The sequence below is a fragment of the Zonotrichia albicollis genome, chromosome 19, assembly GCF_047830755.1.
Source record: "Zonotrichia albicollis isolate bZonAlb1 chromosome 19, bZonAlb1.hap1, whole genome shotgun sequence".
Classification (NCBI taxonomy): domain Eukaryota; kingdom Metazoa; phylum Chordata; class Aves; order Passeriformes; family Passerellidae; genus Zonotrichia; species Zonotrichia albicollis.
Genome location: NC_133837.1, coordinates 13,764,757 through 13,783,926, shown reverse-complemented (window position 1 = coordinate 13,783,926; position 19,170 = coordinate 13,764,757). Strand labels below are relative to the sequence as shown.

Genomic DNA, 19,170 nt, shown 5'->3' with positions numbered 1-19,170 from the left:
GGGGGCGGCTAGGGCCGGGGCGGCGCGGGCTTGGCTGGGGGGGGGCTGTGGTTTGGGGAAGGAAGGGGGGGGGACCTAGGGGCGGGGCTTGGTGACAGGGTCGGTGCTTGGGTATAGGGGTGCTGTCTAGTGGTAGGTGAGACTGATTAGGCTTGATTGGTGTCAGCTGGGGGTACTGATTAGGCTTGATTGCTGTCAGCTGGGGGGGTGTCAGCTGGGGGTACTGATTAGGCTTGATTGGTATCAGCTGGGGGTACTGATTAGGCTTGATTGCTGTCAGCTGGGGGTACTGATTAGGCTTGATTGCTGTCAGCTGGGGATGTGTCAGCTGGGGGTACTGATTAGGCTTGATTGGTGTCAGCTGGGGGTGTGTCAGCTGGGGGTACTGATTAGGCTTGATTGGTATCAGCTGGGGGTACTGATTAGGCTTGATTGCTGTCAGCTGGGGGTACTGATTAGGCTTGATTGGTGTCAGCTGGGGATGTGTCAGCTGGGGGTACTGATTAGGCTTGATTGGTGTCAGCTGGGGGTGTGTCAGCTGGGGGTACTGATTAGGCTTGATTGGTATCAGCTGGGGGTACTGATTAGGCTTGATTGCTGTCAGCTGGGGGTACTGATTAGGCTTGATTGGTGTCAGCTGGGGATGTGTCAGCTGGGGGTACTGATTAGGCTTGATTGGTATCAGCTGGGGGTACTGATTAGGCTTGATTGCTGTCAGCTGGGGGTACTGATTAGGCTTGATTGCTGTCAGCTGGGGGTGTGTCAGCTGGGGGTACTGATTAGGCTTGATTGGTGTCAGCTGGGGGTACTGATTAGGCTTGATTGCTGTCAGCTGGGGGTACTGATTAGGCTTGATTGCTGTCAGCTGGGGGTGTGTCAGCTGGAGGTACTGATTAGGCTTGATTGCTGTCAGCTGGGGGTACTGATTAGGCTTGATTGGTGTCAGCTGGGGTTGTGTCAGCTGGGGGTACTGATTAGGCTTGATTGGTATCAGCTGGGGGTACTGATTAGGCTTGATTGCTGTCAGCTGGGGGTACTGATTAGGCTTGATTGGTGTCAGCTGGGGGTGTGTCAGCTGGGGGTACTGATTAGGCTTGATTGGTATCAGCTGGGGGTACTGATTAGGCTTGATTGCTGTCAGCTGGGGGTGTGTCAGCTGGGGGTACTGATTAGGCTTGATTGGTGTCAGCTGGGGGTGTGTCAGCTGGGGGTACTGATTAGGCTTGATTGGTGTCAGCTGGGGGTGCTGATTAGGCTTGATTGGTGTCAGCTGGGGGTCCTGATTAGGAGAGGGTGGGGTTCCTATATAATGTATATAGTAAAAAGAATAAAAACTATATGTCCGGTGCAGCAGTAGAAAATTTCAGGCTCCCGGGGAATAAAGGGTTTGTTTTGTATTTTTAAATTTTTTATTTTTTTCCTTTACTCCCCGGGAGCCTGAAAGTTTCTACTGCTGCTTTTTTAAACTAAAGCTAGAAAGGAAAACAAAGTTAGAGAGAGAGAGAGAGAGAGAAAAGAGAGAGAGAGAGAGAGAGAGAAAAGAGAGAGAGAGAGAGAGAGAGAGAGAAAAGAGAGAGAGAAGTAAAGGCTGAAAAAAATAGAGAGAAGGAAAAAGAGTGAAAAGAAGAGGAAGAGACAGGGAAAAAAAAGACAGAGGGAAACAGAGAGAAAAGAAGACAGAGAAAAAAACAGAGAGAAAAAGAAGAGAGGGAGATAGAGAAGAAAAGACAGAGAGACAGAAAGAGAAAAGAAAACAGAGAGAGAAACCAAGACAGAGAGAAAAGAAAAGGAGGGTGGGAAAAAGGAAAGACAGGACTTGGAGGGAAAAGAAAGTGGTTAGGATTAGAAAATTCAGGGCAGAGTGAAAAATGAAAAGACTGAGAGCAAAAAAGACAAACTAAGGAAAAGGAGAACACAGAGAAACAGAAGCAAGAAGAGCGAGGGTGAAAGTTACAAAGAAAAAGAAATAAGGTGCAAAGTATAGACAAGAGAGAAAAATACATACAGTTAGACAGAAATAGTGAAATGGACAAATAAAAGGAAGCAGATGGAAACAGAGTTACAGAAGCAGAGACACAGTGTCACAAAGAGTGAGAAACAGAAACAAAGGGTTAGAGACAGATGGAAGTTAAGTTAGAAATAGAAAAGGAAAGTGAGGAGCAAAAGGAAGAAATACAGAGGAAAGAAATTACAAAACCACACCCAAAAAAGACAGGAGCCGCGGTGGGGGTAGGGAAGGGCAGGGGGTATCTTGATTAGGGGTGATTCAACTTTATTAAATGCATGTTTTTATTTAGACATCAGCAAAATACATAGAAACAGTGTATACAAACGCAAGTGCATATACAATCCATAGACACACTGGTAAAAGTCAAACTTACATATGGAGCAATACAGAGCAGTACAGAGCAATACACATATCAACACAAAGTGATAACCTTTTTCTATTTTCATTACATGTTGAGTTATTGTTACAAGAAACCCAAAACAACAAAAGCACACAAAAACCACCATTCATCTACCATAACCTCTCCCTTCAGATTACACACAAACTCACCATCCCTCTCATCACAACTGCTAAATTACACCCCAGCAATCATTGGTCCTCGGGAACGTGGTTCCCGGGAACCTCCAAAAAATCCTCCTGCCTGACAAAAACCCCGGTCCCTGGATGGTCCGTGCCCAAACTTTGGCGATGAACGTCGCCTCGCAGACCGACCGGGACCGAGGAAAAAAAAACCCAGCCGGGGGGGAAAAAAAAAAAACCCCGGCTGGGGATTTTTTATTCTAAATTTAAAAATGAGATGAAAAACCTGAAAAGCAAAAGTCATACACACAAGGGTAAAACCAGTCAGCGTGCGCTCACACACGCAGAGACAAGCGGACTCAGACAGACACATTCACATGCTCTCACGCACGCTCACACGCTCGCTGCGGCCCTTACCCGAGACGCTGAAGAACGTGCTTCAATGCATCTTCTGGCTGCCGCTCCTTGACGTCAAATGGTAGATTCCGGGGAAATCGGTAGCCTCGGGGACCTGTGAGACAACAGGAAGGGGTCAACGAGTGTCTATCTGACAGCTAGGACTTGTCCCCGCACTGGCCCAATAAATTTTCTACCCAAAATCCCACAAAACACAGATGAATGGTACAGTTTTTATAACTCTTCCACCTAACTGTGACTACGGGCCAGGGCAGGGCAGTTCCAATCATAATTGGTACAATGTAAGTACACACATTGTAAGCTGATGCATACAGTGCAAGTGTACATAGAGTGTAAGTACACACAATATAAGGTGACACGCTTACAACATAGACCAGAACTGTTCTGCACTGCCTGCCTGAAAGCTGCCATCAAAAGTAGAGCCTCTCCCTTTAGCTGTCCTAAGAGGCCCTTGGAGAAGATTGCTTTTCCCTCTGCTAATTTTTACATCTGCCCCAAGATCTCCCAACCTGCTACTCTCCCATCATCCCATCTCCAAGCCCTGGCCCCCAACTTATCGTTTGGATGATTGGTGATGTGGATCCATGTTGCACCTGAAATGAGTCTGCCTTGGAACGCCTCGTGATGGCCTGTTAGCTTCTTGGTTAGCTACAATAAAGAAAACCAAAACCAAAGTATGAGTCCAGAGTTATGTGGGCCAAATCCCAGCAAGTCAGCTACTTGCCCTCTCCTGAGTGTGCCTGGCTGCTTTAGGCTCCAGCTTCACCCTGATTCCAAGGCTGTGGCCTTTATTAGCAGTGGCACCTGGGTTAGAGAAAGGCAAAGTTGGATAGCATTCCTATGAGTGCAGTAGATAACCTTGTGTGCTGTAGGACATGGGAATACCTCTGCTAGGCTTCTGAGAAGCCTTAGGGGGGGGGGTCCTCAAATAAACATCCTTTTTCACCCTGCTACCTTCAAACCTCCCCCCACCCACAATAATTCCTAACTGTATGCCTGCTCACATTCCCTCTCCTAATCACAATCCTCAACTCACCTGATGCCTCAATCTCAGACATCATCCTTGACACTGGGCGGATCCCTCTTGTGACATGATGAATCTGCTGAAAAAAGTGTTGTACTTGACACAACCAGGAATCTCTGGATGCTGCGCTCCTCCTAAAAAAAAATACAAAACAAAACAAGAACAAAACCAGAAATTACAAATGCACTTTACCACCCCTAAACACAAAAGCCAAAATCATGAGTCTAAATACTCCCTGTATTCTATGCTGTTTACTTCACAGAATCTTCAAAGCCTCTATGCTTTAGATGCCCAGAAACACCTGCTGGAAAGAAGTTGAGATGAGCTGAAAGAGCCTCTTCACTGAAATGAGAGGAGAGTTCTTACCCCAGCACATCCCAGAGAGGGAATGAAGCCCCACAGCCAAGGCTGGGGTTAATATACCCCTGATTGTGCCCGCCTCTCGTTCCCATGGCACCCATGAAAAGGGAGGGGGCAAATCCCACCGAGTATAAAAGCCCTCAGAGCAGCTGCAGCTGTTTGGCCTCTCTGACTCAAATTCAAGGGGAGTAAAGTGCTTGTTATAGAAGAAAGCTCTTCAGAAAAATAACAGCGCTTTCTTTTTTGTAGCAACTGCTTGGAGCAAAAGGGCAGCAAACTGGTAAGAAATAAAACTTTCTGTTTAGGCAGCATAACTAGATAGATTGGGTAATTTGCTGTTAACTTAGGTAATTATTCCTTAGTGGCTACTAAGTAGTATTTCCCATGTGACTAAGCTGGGTGGAGAAGAATACTAATGGTATGAATAGTCTAAGTCTCCTTGGGACCTCTAATTTAGGCTATCTACATTATAAGGAAAAATAAGAAAAATAAAAGCCTCCCAGGCAGTGTAAGGGTTAAGGGCATGTGAGGCTCATCCTTCTCTGAGATACTTGGTCCTACAGCATAGAAAGCAGTGCCCTGAAATGTAGTTTTAAACCCTTAAGATGCTGAAAAAGGCAGAGCTTCCTTCCAGTGAACTCCTTAAAAAGAGGAAATGGGGCAGTTACCTCTACTGAAGCTAATACAATGGCAAATAAATAGTTTCTGCCCTTTAATTTGCTCTCCTTAAATATTGGGAAAAGAGGGGCTTTCCACACTTTAAATCTCTCCAGTGATGAAAAAAGAAGGATTTTTCCCTCAGTTCAAACCCTTAGGATGGAGGGATAGCTGGCCTTCTCCCTCAATTTGGGCCTCAGGACAACAAAAAGGGGTGGCTACCCTTAATTCAAACCCATAAGAAACATTGTCAAGATTTTCCCCTTCTTTTTAAACTGCCAAATAATAGAGAATGAGGACTCCCTGTCAATTAACACCCCTAACAGCATAGAAAAGGCAGGGATTCTTTCAACTGAGACCATTAAAATTGCAGGGGAATCCAAGTCCCTACCAGTTTGAACACAAAAACTAATGGAAAATGAAGCTTTTTCCCTTTTTTATAAACTCTTTTTCTCCTAATAACCCCTCTCCTTTCTGGGAGTGCTCTGGAGGGTCTGGGGGCTTTGGAGAGGGACTGACACTGTAAAAGGGGAAAGTTGAAAGCCCTCTCCTGGAACCCCACTTGCTGCCTGGCCTACTCAGTTGCTGGCCCTTGGCCAAAAGGGCTCTTCCCTTGGCGTTTTCTCAAAGTGATGCTCAGTGCCCAGGTGGGTCTGGCTGTTTCCTAGTCCGTGCTGGATGCTCCGACCGTCCCCGTTAGTCCCTCTGGCCTAGCAGCTCCCTGTGCAGGTGTGCCCGGGCAACCCTCTGAAAGCAGCTTGTCACACGGGGGGCTGCTAGACCTTGGAGTGGGGGCTGAGGTGAAGAAAGGTCCTGTGAGGAGCTCTTTCCCCTATACAGCCCTTTGTCTGCCCCTTAAACCATGGGGTGCCAGGCTTTCCTTTCTAAGGAAATTAACAGCCTTTCCTCTCTGTGTGCCCATGGCAGAAACTGCAATTCGGCCTCCAAAACTGCAGAGAACAATTTCTCGCAGTCCGCAGCTGCCAACACCAAGAACTCTTGCTGCCCTCGGAGTGCCACGTGCCTCCTGCGGATGGACGTCGACACGCAGCAGGGGTGAGTTTGGTTTTACAGGGAAGAGGGCCAGCACAGGATTTCTCCAGGAGCAAAGCTGCCCCCACCGAGAACTCGGGCTGCTCTGGCAGTGCCAAGGACCTCCTGCAAACTGGCATCAGCAAACTCAGGGGGTGAGTTTTTCTGTGCAGAAATTCTCCCAGACCAAAGCTGAGAGCATCTAACCCTGACCACAACAACTTAGCTGGGTCTAAAACTTACAACCTTTGGACTGGCAGTGTGGGACCCGACCTGCTGTGCCACCGCTGACCCCTTTCTAAAGCATTCCACTGCAGTCCTAAAACTCTGCCTTTTCAGAGGGTGTTTCCTCTGACCCTGACCATAATCTTCAAAATATTCTAGGGAATCACAGAATGGCTCTGAAAAAGCCCCAACAATACCCTAAAAAGTCCCAGAGAAGTCCCTTCCAAAATCCCCTAAATACCTTTAAAAGTCCTGGGAAAAAAACTCAAAAAGACGTGCTCAGTCTCCAAACTCTACCTGTTGCTCTCTAGCCGCAGTGGGTCTGTTGTTCTCTGAGGGTTCTGTCATTGTCCTGGTGTGTGAGGGTTGCTCTCTGGTCTCGCTGTTAGGGTTGCTGTGTTGTGCTGCTGTTGGGGGAAAAGGCTGTTTTTAGGGGAGCTGGTTAGGCTGAGGTTAGGGCTGGGGTGAGGGGGTGGTACAGCTGTATCCTGTACCCCTGATCTCCACTGGACTGTCCAGCCCTCAAGGCCTCTCCCTTTACCCCTCAACCGGTCCCTCTGCCCCGCAGCCCTCAGCTCCTGTGTACCTTGAAATTGGGTTTCCTATTATTTTGAAACTAGGTTGTTCTGGTATTTTGAAATGCAGTTTTTTATAGGCTGGTTTGTTCGATATTTTTGTAGGCCAAGTTTTTAGTATTTTTTTTTGGCTGGGAGTTTGGTATTTTTGTAGGCTGGGATTTTACCATTGTTGTAAACTGTGGGTTTGTTATTTGAAAACCTGTTATTGGCAGGGGTTTGGTGCACCAAAGTTCAGTGTCCTGGTTTCATTCAGCTTCTTCCACTACAACTAACATAGCAGGGGATCTATTAAATTGCAGGATATACTATATGACGCTTCCTGAAATAGATACAAATTCCAGCTGCAGCAAAGCCCACCACCACATTTATTATAAAACCCAGCCTATAACCTAAAAAACAAAAAAAAATCTCCAATATATTTTACTGTTTTTATATTTACATTCTATAGTTATATATCTTTGTTTATATATATAATAGACTATAATTTATATGTTATGTTACAATAATATACAATATATTATAGTTTTATGTATTTATCTATTTGATTTCTATATTTCTGTTTACCACTATAATTTTATATTTATTTTTAAATGTATATTTATTTTTATTTTCATCGACATATTAGACCATATAAATTCATTAACCCGACACATCAGAGCCATAAAAATACTGTACCTTTGTCAGCACCGGTACGCAGCACACGCTCATCCCATCGCAGCACATCAAAACAAAACCTATTTCTATTACTAACAGAACAAACATCCCACACCATTGAACCCTAATAAAAACTCAAATAAACCTAACCGTAAATAACTTTTCTACTGCTGCTTTTTTAAACTAAAGCTAGAAAGGAAAACAAAGTTAGAAAGAGAGAGAGAAAATGTATCTTAAACACCCCGCAGAACCCTAAAAATAGCCTCCGAATACACTCCAAATGCCCTACTTTTAAAAAACACCTAAAACACCCGTAAAAATCCCCCAAGAACCTTTAAAAAATCCTTAAATAATCCTAAAAGAATGTTAAAATTAACCCTAACTGTTAAAATTACCGATTAAAACTAACCCTAATCCAAGATGGCGGCGCCCGTGCCGACACGTGGTTTCCGGCAAGATGGCGGCGCCCATGCCGACACGTGGTTTCCGGCAAGATGGCGGCGCCCATGCCGACACGTGGATTCCGCCAAGATGGCGGCGCCCATGCCGACACGTGGTTTCCGGCAAGATGGCGGCGCCCGTGCCAACACGTGGTTTCCGGCAAGATGGCGGCCCCCATGACCAGATGTTTTTTCTCGATTTTTGCCAGGATTTTTGCGCTTTCCGCGGGTCCCCGGGGGCCGGAATGATATTCCGGTTCGGGTGAGGCCGGCGGCGTCGCGGGGAGGGGCATCTAAGGCGTCGGGGTAGCCTCTGGGCTCGGATACATGGCGGCGCCCATGCCGACACGTGGTTTCCGGCAAGATGGCGGCCCCCATGACCGGATCTTTTTTCTCGATTTTTGCCGGGATTTTTGCGCTTTCCGCGGGTCTCCGGGGGCCGGAATGATATTCCGGTTCGCGTGAGGCCGGCGGCGTCGCGGGGAGGGGCATCTAAGGCGTCGGGGTAGCCTCAGGGCTCGGATAGATGGCGGCGCTGATGAAGACACGTGGTTTCCGGCAAGATGGCGGCGCCCATGCCGACACGTGGTTTCCGGCAAGATGGCGGCGCCCATGCCGACACGTGGTTTCCGGCAAGATGGCGGCCGCCATGACCAGATGTTTTTTCTCGATTTTTGCCAGGATTTTTGCGCTTTCCGCGGGTCCCCGGGGGCCGGAATGATATTCCGGTTCGGGTGAGGCCGGCGGCGTCGCGGGGAGGGGCATCTAAGGCGTCGGGGTAGCCTCTGGGCTCGGATACATGGCGGCGCCCATGCCGACACGTGGTTTCCGGCAAGATGGCGGCCCCCATGACCGGATCTTTTTTCTCGATTTTTGCCGGGATTTTTGCGCTTTCCGCGGGTCCCCGGGGGCCGGAATGATATTCCGGTTCGCGTGAGGCCGGCGGCGTCGCGGGGAGGGGCATCTAAGGCGTCGGGGTAGCCTCTGGGCTCGGATAGATGGCGGCGCTGATGAAGACACGTGGTTTCCGGCAAGATGGAGGCGCCCATGCCGACACGTGGTTTCCGGCAAGATGGCGGCGCCCATACCGACACGTAGATTCCGGCAAGTGGCGGCGCCCATGCCGACACGTGGTTTCCGGCAAGATGGCGGCGCCCATGCCAACACGTGGTTTCCGGCAAGATGGCGGCCCCCATGACCGGATCTTTTTTCTCGATTTTTGCAGGGATTTTTGCACTTTCCGCGGGTCCCCGGGGGACGGAATGATATTCCGGTTCGCGTGAGGCCGGCGGCGTCGCGGGGAGGGGCATCTAAGGCGTCGGGGTAGCCTCAGGGCTCGGATAGATGGCGGCGCTGATGAAGACACGTGGTTTCCGGCAAGATGGAGGCGCCCATGCCGACACGTGATTTCCGGCAAGATGGCGGCGCCCATACCGACAAGTGGATTCCGGCAAGATGGCGGCGCCCATGCCGACACGTGGTTTCCGGCAAGATGGCGGCCCCCATGACCGGATCTTTTTTCTCGATTTTTGCAGGGATTTTTGCACTTTCCGCGGGTCCCCGGGAGCCGGAATGATATTCCGGTTCGCGTGAGGCCGGCGGCGTCGCGGGGAGGGGCATCTAAGGCGTCGGGGCGGCCTCTGGCCGCCGCGGCCCGGCGACGAAGGGTCGGTGCCCGGGGGCGGGGGCACGGCGACGGGGGGCGATGCCGGGGGCGGTGCCCGGGGTCGGGGGCTCGGGTAGGGTTGGGGCGGCGCCCGGGGACCGCGGCGCCCAGGGGAGGGGTGGTGTCGGGGGTGGCCGACGGGGGGCGGTGCCTGGGGGCGGCTAGGGCCAGGTCGGCGCAGGCTTGGCTAAGGGCAGTGCTGCGGTTTGGGGGGTGGGACCTAGGGGCGGGGCTTGGTGACGGAAGGGTGCCTGGGTATAGGGGTGGTGTCTAGTGGTAGGCGAGACTGATTAGGCTTGATTGGTGTCCGCTGGAGGTCCTGATTAGGAGAGGGTGGGGTTCCTATCTAGTGTATATAGTAAAAAGAATAAAAACTATATGTCCGGTGCAGCAGTAGAAAATTTCAGGCTCCCGGGGAGTAAAGGGTTTGTTTTGTATTTTTCAATTTTTTATTTTTTTCCTTTAGTCCCAGGGAGCCTGAAAGTTTCTACTGCTGCATTTTTAAACTAAAGCTAGAAAGGAAAACAAAGTTAGAAAGAGAGAGAGAAAATGTATCTTAAACACCCAACAGAACCCTAAAAATAGCCTCCGAATACACTCCAAATGCCATACTTTTAAAAAACACCTAAAACACCCGTAAAAATCCCCCAAGAACCTTTAAAAAAATCCTTAAATAATCCTAAAAGAGCTTTAAAATTAACCCTAACTGTTAAAATTACCGATTAAAACTAACCCTAATCCAAGATGGCGGCGCCCATGCTGACACGTGGTTTCCGGCAAGATGGCGGCGCCCATGCCGACACGTGGATTCCGCCAAGATGGCGGCGCCCATGCCGACACGTGGTTTTTGGCAAGATGGCGGCGCCTGTGCAGACACGTGAATTCTGGCAAGATGGCAGCGCCCTTGCAGACACGTGGTTTCCGGCAAGATGGCGGCGCTCATGCCGACACGTGGATTCCGTCAAGATGGCGGCGCCCATGCCGACACGTGGTTTTTGGCAAGATGGCGGAGCCCATGCCGACACGTGGTTTCCGGCAAGATGGCGGTGCCCAGGCGATCACGTATTTTTGGGCAAGATGGCGGCGCCCATGCCGACACGTGGTTTCCGGAAAGATGGCGGCGTCCATGCCGACACGTGGATTCCGGCAACATGGCACCTTTTACGACAGTCGCGCTTTACGGCCCCTTTTACGACAGTCGCACTTTACGGCACCTTTTACGACAGTCGCGCTTTACGGCACCTTTTACGAAAGTCGCGCTTTACGGCCGATTTTACGACAGTCGCGCTTTACGGCACCTTTTACGACAGTCGCGCTTTACGGCCGAATTTACGACAGTCGCGCTTTACGGCACCTTTTACGACAGTCGCGCTTTACGGCACCTTTTACGACAGTCGCGCTTTACGGCCCCTTTTACGACAGTCGCGCTTTACGGCACCTTTTACGACAGTCGCGCTTTACGGCCGATTTTACGACAGTCGCGCTTTATGGCCCCTTTTACGACAGTCGCGCTTTACGGCAGTTTTACGACAGTCGCGCTTTACGGCCGATTTTACGACAGTCGCGCTTTACGGCACCTTTTACGACAGTCGCGCTTTACGGCACCTTTTACGACAGTCGCGCTTTACGGCCGATTTTACGACAGTCGCGCTTTACGGCACCTTTTACGACAGTCGCGCTTTACGGCACCTTTTACGACAGTCGCGCTTTACGGCCGATTTTACGACAGTCGCGCTTTACGGCACCTTTTACGACAGTCGCGCTTTACGGCCGATTTTACGACAGTCGCGCTTTACGGCACCTTTTACGACAGTCGCGCTTTACGGCAGTTTTACGACAGTCGCGCTTTACGGCCGATTTTACGACAGTCGCGCTTTACGGCACCTTTTACGACAGTCGCGCTTTACGGCCGATTTTACGACAGTCGCGCTTTACGGCCGATTTTACGACAGTCGCGCTTTACGGCACCTTTTACGACAGTCGCGCTTTACGGCACCTTTTACGACAGTCGCGCTTTACGGCAGTTTTACGACAGTCGCCCTTTACGGCCGATTTTACGACAGTCGCGCTTTACGGCCCCTTTTACGACAGTCGCGCTTTACGGCAGTTTTACGACAGTCGCGCTTTACGGCACCTTTTACGACAGTCGCGCTTTACGACCGATTTTATGACAGTCGCGCTTTACGGCACCTTTTGCGACAGTCGCGCTTTACGGCACCTTTTACGACAGTCGCGCTTTACGGCAGTTTTACGACAGTCGCGCTTTACGGCCGATTTTACGACAGTCGCGCTTTACGGCACCTTTTACGACAGTCGCGCTTTACGGCACCTTTTACGACAGTCGCGCTTTACGGCCGATTTTACGACAGTCGCGCTTTACGGCCGATTTTACGACAGTCGCGCTTTACGGCCGATTTTACGACAGTCGCGCTTTACGGCAGTTTTACGACAGTCGCGTTTTACGGCCGATTTTACGACAGTCGCGCTTTACGGCACCTTTTACGACAGTCGCGCCTTACGGCCGATTTTACGACAGTCGCGCTTTACGGCCGATTTTACGACAGTCGCGCTTTACGGCAGATTTTACGACAGTCGCGCTTTACGGCACCTTTTACGACAGTCGCGCTTTACGGCCGATTTTACGACAGTCGCGCTTTACGGCACCTTTTACGACAGTCGCGCTTTACGGCCGATTTCACGACAGTCGCGCTTTACGGCAGTTTTACGACAGTCGCGCTTTAGGGCCGATTTTACGACAGTCGCGCTTTACGGCACCTTTTACGACAGTCGCGCTTTACGGCCGATTTTACGACAGTCGCGCTTTACGGCCCCTTTTACGACAGTCGCGCTTTACGGCACCTTTTACGACAGTCGCGCTTTACGGCAGTTTTACGACAGTCGCGCTTTACGGCACCTTTTACGACAGTCGCGCTTTACGGCCCCTTTTACGACAGTCGCGCTTTACGGCCGATTTTACGACAGTCGCGCTTTACGGCACCTTTTACGACAGTCGCGCTTTACGGCCGATTTTACGACAGTCGCGCTTTACGGCCGATTTTACGACAGTCGCGCTTTACGGCAGTTTTACGACAGTCGCGCTTTACGGCACCTTTTACGACAGTCGCGCTTTACGGCCGATTTTACGACAGTCGCGCTTTACGGCCGATTTTACGACAGTCGCGCTTTACGGCACCTTTTACGACAGTCGCGCTTTACGGCCGATTTTACGACAGTCGCGCTTTACGGCAGTTTTACGACAGTCGCGCTTTACGGCCGATTTTACGACAGTCGCGCTTTACGGCACCTTTTACGACAGTCGCGGTTTACGGCCGATTTTACGACAGTCGCGCTTTACGGCACCTTTTACGACAGTCGCGCTTTACGGCACCTTTTACGACAGTCGCGCTTTACGGCCGATTTTACGACAGTCGCGCTTTACGGCACCTTTTACGACAGTCGCGCTTTACGGCACCTTTTACGACAGTCGCGCTTTACGGCCGATTTTACGACAGTCGCGCTTTACGGCCGATTTTACGACAGTCGCGCTTTACGGCCGATTTTACGACAGTCGCGCTTTACGGCCGATTTTACGACAGTCGCGCTTTACGGCCCCTTTTACGACAGTCGCGCTTTACGGCCGATTTTACGACAGTCGCGCTTTACGGCCCCTTTTACGACAGTCGCGCTTTACGGCCCCTTTTACGACAGTCGCGCTTTACGGCACCTTTTACGACAGTCGCGCTTTACGGCACGTTTTACGACAGTCGCGCTTTACGGCCGATTTTACGACAGTCGCGCTTTACGGCACCTTTTACGACAGTCGCGCTTTACGGCCGATTTTACGACAGTCGCGCTTTACGGCCCCTTCTACGACAGTCGCGCTTTACGGCCGATTTTACGACAGTCGCGCTTTACGGCCGATTTTACGACAGTCGCGCTTTACGGCACCTTTTACGACAGTCGCGCTTTACGGCCGATTTTACGACAGTCGCGCTTTACGGCCCCTTTTACGACAGTCGCGCTTTACGGCACCTTTTACGACAGTCGCGCTTTACGGCCGATTTTACGACAGTCGCGCTTTACGGCACCTTTTACGACAGTCGCGCTTTACGGCCGATTTGACGACAGTCGCGCTTTACGGCAGTTTTACGACAGTCGCGCTTTACGGCAGTTTTACGACAGTCGCGCTTTACGGCCGATTTTACGACAGTCGCGCTTTACGGCACCTTTTGCGACAGTCGCGCTTTACGGCAGTTTTACGACAGTCGCGCTTTACGGCCCCTTTTACGACAGTCGCGCTTTACGGCACCTTTTACGACAGTCGCGCTTTACGGCCGATTTTACGACAGTCGCGCTTTACGGCACCTTTTACGACAGTCGCGCTTTACGGCAGTTTTTACGACAGTCGCGCTTTACGGCACCTTTTACTACAGTCGCGCTTTACGGCCGATTTTACGACAGTCGCGCTTTACGGCAGTTTTACGACAGTCGCGCTTTACGGCACCTTTTACGACAGTTGCGCTTTACGGCAGTTTTACGACAGTCGCGCTTTACGGCCGATTTTACGACAGTCGCGCTTTACGGCACCTTTTACGACAGTCGCGCTTTACGGCAGTTTTACGACAGTCGCGCTTACGGCACCTTTTACGACAGTCGCGCTTTACGGCACCTTTTACGACAGTCGCGCTTTACGGCCGATTTTACGACAGTCGCGCTTTACGGCACCTTTTACGACAGTCGCGCTTTACGGCAGTTTTACGACAGTCGCGCTTTACGGCCGATTTTACGACAGTCGCGCTTTACGGCACGTTTTACGACAGTCGCGCTTTACGGCCGATTTTACGACAGTCGCGCTTTACGGCACCTTTTACGACAGTCGCGCTTTACGGCCGATTTTACGACAGTCGCGCTTTACGGCCGATTTTACGACAGTCGCGCTTTACGGCCGATTTTACGACAGTCGCGCTTTACGGCCCCTTTTACGACAGTCGCGCTTTACGGCACCTTTTACGACAGTCGCGCTTTACGGCCGATTTTACGACAGTCGCGCTTTACGGCCGATTTTACGACAGTCGCGCTTTACGGCACCTTTTACGACAGTCGCGCTTTACGGCACCTTTTACGACAGTCGCGCTTTACGGCCGATTTTACGACAGTCGCGCTTTACGGCACCTTTTACGACAGTCGCGCTTTATGGCAGTTTTTACGACAGTCGCGCTTTACGGCCCCTTTTACGACAGTCGCGCTTTACGGCACCTTTTACGACAGTCGCGCTTTACGGCCGATTTGACGACAGTCGCGCTTTACGGCAGTTTTACGACAGTCGCGCTTTACGGCAGTTTTACGACAGTCGCGCTTTACGGCCGATTTTACGACAGTCGCGCTTTACGGCACCTTTTACGACAGTCGCGCTTTACGGCAGTTTTACGACAGTCGCGCTTTACGGCCCCTTTTACGACAGTCGCGCTTTACGGCACCTTTTACGACAGTCGCGCTTTACGGCCGATTTTACGACAGTCGCGCTTTACGGCACCTTTTACGACAGTCGCGCTTTACGGCAGTTTTTACGACAGTCGCGCTTTACGGCACCTTTTACTACAGTCGCGCTTTACGGCCGATTTTACGACAGTCGCGCTTTACGGCAGTTTTACGACAGTCGCGCTTTACGGCACCTTTTACGACAGTTGCGCTTTACGGCAGTTTTACGACAGTCGCGCTTTACGGCCGATTTTACGACAGTCGCGCTTTACGGCACCTTTTACGACAGTCGCGCTTTACGGCAGTTTTACGACAGTCGCGCTTACGGCACCTTTTACGACAGTCGCGCTTTACGGCACCTTTTACGACAGTCGCGCTTTACGGCCGATTTTACGACAGTCGCGCTTTACGGCACCTTTTACGACAGTCGCGCTTTACGGCAGTTTTACGACAGTCGCGCTTTACGGCCGATTTTACGACAGTCGCGCTTTACGGCACGTTTTACGACAGTCGCGCTTTACGGCCGATTTTACGACAGTCGCGCTTTACGGCACCTTTTACGACAGTCGCGCTTTACGGCCGATTTTACGACAGTCGCGCTTTACGGCCGATTTTACGACAGTCGCGCTTTACGGCCGATTTTACGACAGTCGCGCTTTACGGCCCCTTTTACGACAGTCGCGCTTTACGGCACCTTTTACGACAGTCGCGCTTTACGGCCGATTTTACGACAGTCGCGCTTTACGGCCGATTTTACGACAGTCGCGCTTTACGGCAGTTTTACGACAGTCGCGCTTTACGGCCGATTTTACGACAGTCGCGCTTTACGGCACCTTTTACGACAGTCGCGCTTTACGGCCGATTTTACGACAGTCGCGCTTTACGGCCCCTTTTACGACAGTCGCGCTTTACGGCACCTTTTACGACAGTCGCGCTTTACGGCAGTTTTACGACAGTCGCGCTTTACGGCCGATTTTACGACAGTCGCGCTTTACGGCAGTTTTACGACAGTCGCGCTTTACGGCCGATTTTACGACAGTCGCGCTTTACGGCACCTTTTACGACAGTCGCGCTTTACGGCCGATTTTACGACAGTCGCGCTTTACGGCACCTTTTACGACAGTCGCGCTTTACGGCCGATTTTACGACAGTCGCGCTTTACGGCAGTTTTACGACAGTCGCGCTTTACGGCACCTTTTACGACAGTCGCGCTTTACGGCCCCTTTTACGACAGTCGCGCTTTACGGCCGATTTTACGACAGTCGCGCTTTACGGCACCTTTTACGACAGTCGCGCTTTACGGCACCTTTTACGACAGTCGCGCTTTACGGCAGTTTTACGACAGTCGCGATTTACGGCCAGTTTTACGACAGTCGCGCTTTACGGCACCTTTTGCGACAGTCGCGCTTTACGGCCGATTTTACGACAGTCGCGCTTTACGGCACCTTTTACGACAGTCGCGCTTTACGGCACCTTTTACGACAGTCGCGCTTTACGGCCGATTTTACGACAGTCGCGCTTTACGGCCCCTTTTACGACAGTCGCGCTTTACGGCACCTTTTACGACAGTCGCGCTTTACGGCCGATTTTACGACAGCCGCGCTTTACGGCACCTTTTACGACACTCGCGCTTTACGGCAGTTTTTACGACAGTCGCGCTTTACGGCACCTTTTACGACAGTCGCGCTTTACGGCCGATTTGACGACAGTCGCGCTTTACGGCAGTTTTACGACAGTCGCGCTTTACGGCAGTTTTACGACAGTCGCGCTTTACGGCACCTTTTACGACAGTCGCGCTTTACGGCAGTTTTACGACAGTCGCGCTTTACGGCCCCTTTTACGACAGTCGCGCTTTACGGCACCTTTTACGACAGTCGCGCTTTACGGCCGATTTTACGACAGTCGCGCTTTACGGCACCTTTTACTACAGTCGCGCTTTACGGCCGATTTTACGACAGTCGCGCTTTACGGCAGTTTTACGACAGTCGCGCTTTACGGCACCTTTTACGACAGTCGCGCTTTACGGCCGATTTTACGACAGTCGCGCTTTACGGCACCTTTTACGACAGTCGCGCTTTACGGCACCTTTTACGACAGTCGCGCTTTACGGCAGTTTTACGACAGTCGCGCTTTACGGCACCTTTTACGACAGTCGCGCTTTACGGCCGATTTTACGACAGTCGCGCTTTACGGCCGATTTTACGACAGTCGCGCTTTACGGCACCTTTTACGACAGTTGCGCTTTACGGCAGTTTTACGACAGTCGCGCTTTACGGCCGATTTTACGACAGTCGCGCTTTACGGCACGTTTTACGACAGTCGCGCTTTACGGCCGATTTTACGACAGTCGCGCTTTACGGCACCTTTTACGACAGTCGCGCTTTACGGCAGTTTTACGACAGTCGCGCTTTACGGCAGTTTTACGACAGTCGCGCTTACGGCACCTTTTACGACAGTCGCGCTTTACGGCACCTTTTACGACAGTCGCGCTTTACGGCCGATTTTACGACAGTCGCGCTTTACGGCACCTTTTACGACAGTCGCGCTTTACGGCAGTTTTACAACAGTCGCGCTTTACGGCCGATTTTACGACAGTCGCGCTTTACGGCACGTTTTACGACAGTCGCGCTTTACGGCCGATTTTACGACAGTCGCGCTTTACGGCACCTTTTACGACAGTCGCGCTTTACGGCCGATTTTACGACAGTCGCGCTTTACGGCCGATTTTACGACAGTCGCGCTTTACGGCAGTTTTACGACAGTCGCGCTTTACGGCCGATTTTACGACAGTCGCGCTTTACGGCCGATTTTACGACAGTCGCGCTTTACGGCAGTTTTTACGACAGTCGCGTTTTACGGCCGATTTTACGACAGTCGCGCTTTACGGCACCTTTTACGACAGTCGCGCTTTACGGCAGTTTTACGACAGTCGCGCTTTACGGCCCCTTTTACGACAGTCGCGCTTTACGGCACCTTTTACGACAGTCGCGCTTTACGGCCGATTTTACGACAGTCGCGCTTTACGGCACCTTTTACGACAGTCGCGCTTTACGGCCGATTTTACGACAGTCGCGCTTTACGGCAGTTTTACGACAGTCGCGCTTTACGGCACCTTTTACGACAGTCGCGCTTTACGGCCGATTTTACGACAGTCGCGCTTTACGGCACCTTTTACGACAGTCGCGCTTTACGGCACCTTTTACGACAGTCGCGCTTTACGGCCGATTTTACGACAGTCGCGCTTTACGGCCGATTTTACGACAGTCGCGCTTTACGGCACCTTTTACGACAGTCGCGCTTTACGGCCGATTTTACGACAGTCGCGCTTTACGGCACCTTTTACGACAGTCGCGCTTTACGGCACCTTTTACGACAGTCGCGCTTTACGGCCGATTTTACGACAGTCGCGCTTTACGGCACCTTTTACGACAGTAGCGCTTTACGGCCGATTTTACGACAGTCGCGCTTTACGGCCGATTTTACGACAGTCGCGCTTTACGGCAGTTTTACGACAGTCGCGCTTTACGGCCGATTTTACGACAGTCGCGCTTTACGGCAGATTTTACGACAGTCGCGCTTTACGGCACCTTTTACGACAGTCGCGCTTTACGGCCGATTTTACGACAGTCGCGCTTTACGGCACCTTTTACGACAGTCGCGCTTTACGGCACCTTTTACGACAGTCGCGCTTTACGGCCGATTTTACGACAGTCGCGCTTTACGGCACCTTTTACGACAGTCGCGCTTTACGGCAGTTTTTACGACAGTCGCGCTTTACGGCACCTTTTACGACAGTCGCGCTTTACGGCCGATTTTACGACAGTCGCGCTTTACGGCAGTTTTACGACAGTCGCGCTTTACGGCCGATTTTACGACAGTCGCGCTTTACGGCACCTTTTACGACAGTCGCGCTTTACGGCCGATTTTACGACAGTCGCGCTTTACGGCCGATTTTACGACAGTCGCGCTTTACGGCACCTTTTACGACAGTCGCGCTTTACGGCCGTTTTACGACAGTCGCGCTTTACGGCCGATTTTACGACAGTCGCGCTTTACGGCACCTTTTACGACAGTCGCGCTTTACGGCCGATTTTACGACAGTCGCGCTTTAC

General features: G+C 51.2%; 1 long non-coding RNA gene across 6 annotated transcripts; it reads right to left on the bottom strand.

Annotated features, from left to right (window-relative positions):
* Positions 1-2,271: 2,271 nt before the first annotated feature.
* LOC141731248 (uncharacterized) lies at positions 2,272-9,017 on the bottom strand. 6 transcript variants are annotated; one of them, XR_012583286.1, is made up of 5 exons: positions 7,884-9,017; positions 6,540-6,649; positions 4,224-4,269; positions 3,538-4,102; positions 2,272-3,038 (listed from the first exon to the last, which is right to left on the bottom strand). It is a non-coding gene; the product is annotated as an uncharacterized LOC141731248 (long non-coding RNA). The 6 variants fall into 6 exon arrangements; XR_012583285.1 differs by lacking the exon at positions 7,884-9,017 and adding an exon at positions 7,496-7,831; XR_012583287.1 differs by lacking the exon at positions 4,224-4,269.
* Between the last annotated feature and the right edge of the window lie 10,153 nt (positions 9,018-19,170).